We start from the raw sequence: 6,091 nt of genomic DNA on the forward strand, positions 1-6,091 counted from the left end.
AGAAACTAAATTAATAACATGACATTGCTGGAAGAGCTGAAATTTAAAAGCTTGAAGGGAACTTTTTTATTCATTAATGCATTAATCCACGGAATATGTAGTAAAATCAAGCTCGACTCATTTAAAAAATGTCTGCTGTTGCTAAAAATGTTTGATTCTCCAGCATTTAACCTCATAGTGGCATCAAATGATGATTTATTAATAGTGTGAATTGAGAAGAAATTGCTGGAACTCTTGCAACACGGAGCTGTCACATCAAATATTGTAAGTATTTTAAATGCCAATGGAGTAAATTACTGGGAAAATACACCCGGAACCAATGCTGCTAAAAATGTACTGTCTTGCTCTGCTTTTGCCTTGTATGTAGTAGTTGTATGTAGAAGTCGCCACACAAATGCATATATACATTATAACTTGATTGTACAGCTCAAATAAAAATGTTAACCAGGGCTGGATTGGTATTATCCGTCATATCGGGCATTTTAAGTTGTTTGTTTGTTTTTCAGGACAGCATCCCATTTGTTTGTGTAATATATAGTAGATGTGTGCATCAAAAATATAGATATTTTGTTATGTATTGATACCAAGCGGCAACCTTCTGTTCTCTCTCTTGAATCCAATACGGAAGTGACTTAAACTGCAATTCATCGACTGGCCACTAGAGACAGGCTCCAAAAGGGAGTCTATCCCATGTTAAAATGCCCAACTTTACAGCAGAAAATAATATGTTTACAGCCTGGTACAAAAAGTGGTTTTGGTCTATATAGCTAGTTTTGCACTTCATAACAACTGTGAGGGGGGTGAATTTTTTTATAACTCATACATTTAAATTATATTAAGCCTTAAAGTTCTGCATAATTAAGGGCGTGGCCACTTGAGTGACAGGTGGATTGCGCTGCTGTCTGTGAGCCGTCCCCTCTGCTAAATCCAGCCGCTGGACTTGTCATCTCTGCCATGTTTGTGCTTTTTTCAGGATTATTTCATACAATTATCACTTGTTATGCAGTTAATTGTACTAACAGACCGTCCGAGAAGTCTGAGCTCCATTTTTTCCGGTGAGTGAAATTCGAATTTATTTAAAATGATTTATTATTTTATTTTAAACATTGCTACGCTCCAGAATCTGTCAGACTGTGATTAACTGTACGCTGAAACCATAGACTGTATAAAACATTGTCGTATAATGTTACACCTGCATTTCATAAATAGCGTAACATTTACTAACGCAGATTATATTGGAAGTATTTGTTTTAATTGTTGACATGTCATCAAAAATATGTGTAGGAAATAGTCCTGTACTTACTCAAGAACAGAATGAGGACTGTGATGTCCACCACCTTTTTTAAGCTAAAATACATTTATTTTGACCTTTTGGACACTGTAGAAATTTAAGTTGTATTGTTTGCATGTAAAGTAGACTGTGAAGTAGCATATAGCATTAGCTCCTTGAGCTAACTTGGTCACAGCGAGCTAAGTGGGCGTGGTTTCAGCAATCAGGCACATCAGCTCCACCCATGTCCCGCCTCTTTGCCCATTTTCGGTTATCAAACGGCTAACTAGTACCAAATTTAGTTCTTTTTCATGGCTTACTGCACATAAATGGTCAAATACACACAAAATTATGTCAAAATGCACGTAATCAGGTAAACACAGTCCGTTTTGGAATATAAACAGTTGAGAAAGAAATTGCATGCTGTGTAACAGTATACTGGATCTGTGCATTCGCTCTTAAAGTGACAGCAGCCTAATATTCCTGCTGCTCACGTCAATCAAAGAACAAAAGACACAGAGGAAATCACTCACTGCTTTTGACTGAACATATATATATATATATGGATGGTGTCCGAAAATGCCAGGGCTGATTTTGTTGTCCCAGTCCGGCTCTGAAATTAACCCAGGGTTTAGGAATGTACCCAGGGTTAACAATTAATTATGAGCAATGTGAAACTGAAGCAAGATAACCCAGGATTCTGTTTACCCGGAGGTTAGAAAGACCCAGGGTTAACTAGTTCAAGTGTGAAAATCCCTAATGTGAATGAACACTAGGCTACAGGACAAACTGATAAAGGATTCTTCATTTCATCTTGGGTACAATAATGTACAATAAGGAACAATTCTGTATTATCAATGACGGATGACATCCCCATCCTGAACATCTCTACAAATAATGCAGTTATCCACATTGAGATTTGCCTCATTTCTTTTAAGTACACTCAAGCTGTTTTAATATGATATATGGTCACATCTCAGCTGTCCACTGACAGGATGAAAGAGAAGAAGGATCTGGTGATTTTGTTCAACACCTAAGATATCCACCAAACATGCTCGTTAGTATAAGCAGTAAATGATGATTTCACAGTTATCGTATTTTTACAACCAGTTCCATGTTTAAAGTACATTTAGTAGTTTTTTCTCTTTTGTATGAGAACAGACTTGCGACCCTCCATATATTTTATTTGTTATACAAAAATATTTTAAATATCAGTTACCTACCAATATTGTAAAACCAAAATTTTGTCCATATGCTAAATTACATTTTGTAATGCTCAATCATGTTCAGTGCTTATTAAAGAAACCGAGATTATGTATGTTGTTTTCATCAGACTGATGTTTGTGTGGTACACTGACCCGCCAGTGACCGAATTACAGTAGAAGAGAGAGAGACTTTAATCCTGATTACACACTCCATCATTCAATCCTCAAACTGGAAAACACTGAACCATCAACAATAATCTCAGATCTGACGGACACATAGCCGACTTTAATAACAGCAAGCACAAAAAATACGGGTGTGTTTCATTATCCTGATCTTAAAAATTAAATTGATTTTGAGACAGAAGTGTGTTTGGCACTACACGTTTGTATCATCTCTGCTCCACGGTAATATCTGCATCACATGCAAATTATTTTTTAGGAATTAACAATAAACCTGCAAAGTTCAAATCAGTCTTACAGGCTTTGCAGTCGTGTGATTATGAGTTATTATGAGTCTCAGTAAACACAAAGTGAAACAGATAGAGAGGGTATGTTTACACGACAACAATGTACTAAGAACAGAAACGTTTTTTCCTTGCATTTTTTTGCGTACAGATGACAACATTGTCAAAATAATCCCGGTTCACAAGGATCCGCGAAAACGACTAAAATCGTTGTATTCTGCCTCCAGGCCAGTAGATGGCGATGTCACTTTGTAAAGAAACTCTACACGCATATAGACTGAACATGTAATACGCATGCGGATGACGTCACCGTTTTCACAGATACACATGGAGGCGATAACGTTATTGTTTTCAAAAACTTGCACTTTCAAAAGTTTGCGTTTTCAGGCTCCTAACGGCATTGTTGTGTAAATGAACGGCCAAAATGCACACAAAGTTTTCAGTTTTTCATTGAAAATGGTGTCGTGTAAACAGCCCCAACGTGCAAGTTTTTGAAAACGATACCGTTGTTGTCACCGTGTGTAAACTACACAAACCCACACTGGTGACATCATGCGTATTACATGTTCAGTCTACAGGTGTGTAGAGTTTCTTTACAAAGTGACATCGCCATCTACTGGCCTGGAGGCAGAATACAGCGATTTTAGTCGTTTTCTTGGATCTGTGTGAACGGGGATCGTATTGACAATGATGTATGCGAAAAGCGCAAAGGAAAAACTTTCTCATTTTTAGTACATCGCCATTGTTGTGTAAATGTACCCTAAGAAATGAACATTGAATTCTTTTAAATTCTGTGATCCGTGAGATTGATTTATATTTAACAAACACATGCACAAGACTTTTGAAGATTATCATGAATTCTGCCAACCTCTGCCATCTGATTTTGCCATCTGAAACATTGCCATGTGATCTGAATATTCCTAAATCTCTTTCACAAGCATCAGTCATGAAATATTTCTGTGTGGATTCTGCAATATGTGTTCAGATGCAAATATTGTGGTTTAGCATCAAGACACTCAATGGTCTCCGTCTCCCCTTCATTCAGTTGATTGTCTGATAATTGCAATAGTGACCTCAAGTGGTGATCTGGGTGCACAGCAGACCAACACCCTCTGAACTGTCCATTACTACAATTTATAATAAAAGATCATGTTTCCTTTTTTAAAGATGTGGGCTGCGTTCACCACAGAACACATGCAGACTCGCTTGTTAAACAGAATCGTGTTCACAGTAATGCACTTGCACTGGAAGTCTGTTGGGAAAGCAGTCTGACTCTGGGAGGCTTTAAAGCAGAAATGCATCATGTCATCGCCGACTGTGTTGTGGGGAAATGCAAGAGTCTTAGAACCTTTTATTTTGCTCACTCTTTTATCCAAAGTGACATATAAATTACATTTATTTATGTCAGAGTTCAGCTCCAACCCCAGTTAAACACATAATCAAGGTTTGGACGCCCCTGTGTTACGGCTAAACTTTAAAGTGCCCCTATTATGCTATTTTAAAGGCTCCTAATCTGTTTTGGAGTCTCCTAGAAGGTTTACATGCATTCAAGGTCAAAAAACACTAAGTTTCACATCCTCTTTTCTCAGCACTTGTGTACACAAAACATATGGACAGTAACGATGGCGTTGTTTTACCGCATCATCTTTTAGAAGTGCATCAAAGTGGATTTGCTTTCACAGCACAGAAAACAGTGTCTTCTCGACATAAACAACAAGCCAAACTCTTCCAGTTTAAAATACCGTGTTTGAGGGCGGAGCAAAGCAGACGCTGATCATGTGATCAGCACGACGTGTGCGTGTGATACTGACGCAGGAGTCAGCCAATCCGGAGTCGCGTTCTGACGTAGAACCTGAAACTATCTATACAACGTAAACAGTGTAGGAGACTAACAGGGAAGAGAAGACATTGTTGGATGAAGTCATGTTTTTTGTTTTTGCACACAAAAAGTACGATGACTATTTTAATGATGTTTTTTTCTGGATCTTGAAAGTGGTAATTACATTGCTTTCTATGGGGGACAGAAAAAAACTCTCGGATTTCATCAAAAATATCTTAATCTGTGTTCTGAAGATGAACGAAGGTCTTACGGGTGTGGAACGACATGAGAGAGAGTAATTAATGACAGAATTTTCATTTTTGAGTGAACTAACCCTTTAACACTGATAGGACAGGATGTAATGTTTTGGTTCCTTTCCTTCCTTCAATGAAATTAAGAATAGATTAACTTTCAAATCAATAAATGCATCTGAAATCTATTTAATGTGTCAAAGATCTACACTGTATCTCCTCTGGAAAGTGTTCCTGACTGACTGAAGCAGGGTAACAACCATTAGACTCATGAATTTAGGTGGGCTTTTGAACGAGATAATATGCAAAGAATCACTTTTTGTTTTCTCTCCCACATCAGTCTTGTTTTTGTTCCAAACTACATGAAATACTAAAATTGCATGGAAAAAAGACCAACCAAGATATTCTTTTTTTTTTTTTTTTTGTGCTCCTTTACATTTTTGTTGTTTTCTCTTCTGTACAGACTGCAGGAGAATGAATCCTAACCGGAAAACATTCAAAGGAACTGAATGCAAAATGCATTTAAAATACATTTATTTCATACTAAGTATACTGCAAATCTATTAACATATTTACTGACATATCGCTTGAGACTAACTGATATAATTATTATAATAAAACATTATTTGGAGGACTTCTTTATTGCACAATGCAAATTTCTTAATATTAAGCCTAAAACGTGTTTTAATATCACTATTATTAAGGATGGTTTGATCATTGTCTTTAAATGCAAAACATTTAAAGTGTACCTGAAGTATACTTGCAATAGTTATATTTTATCAAATACACTTCTTTACATCTTTAGTTGGACTTCAGCACTACTTCTGGATAACTAAAGTGCATTAAATACAAAATTAGTTGTTCCAATTTAGCAGACTTTAAGTATACCAATTTAGTACACCAAAAGTAGAATTGCAGGGTATTTATATTAAGTGTATAGTATACTTAGCATAAAATAAATGAATTTCAAATACATTTTGGTATATGTATTTTTCACCAGGGTTTATAGAAGGCATATATGACAAGTCTTTGGATGAGAGATCGCTTTATGTGCATCTGTGTTTCTGCACTGAGAACTAAAT

Source organism: Chanodichthys erythropterus, chromosome 13 (assembly GCF_024489055.1).
Source record: "Chanodichthys erythropterus isolate Z2021 chromosome 13, ASM2448905v1, whole genome shotgun sequence".
Taxonomy (NCBI): domain Eukaryota; kingdom Metazoa; phylum Chordata; class Actinopteri; order Cypriniformes; family Xenocyprididae; genus Chanodichthys; species Chanodichthys erythropterus.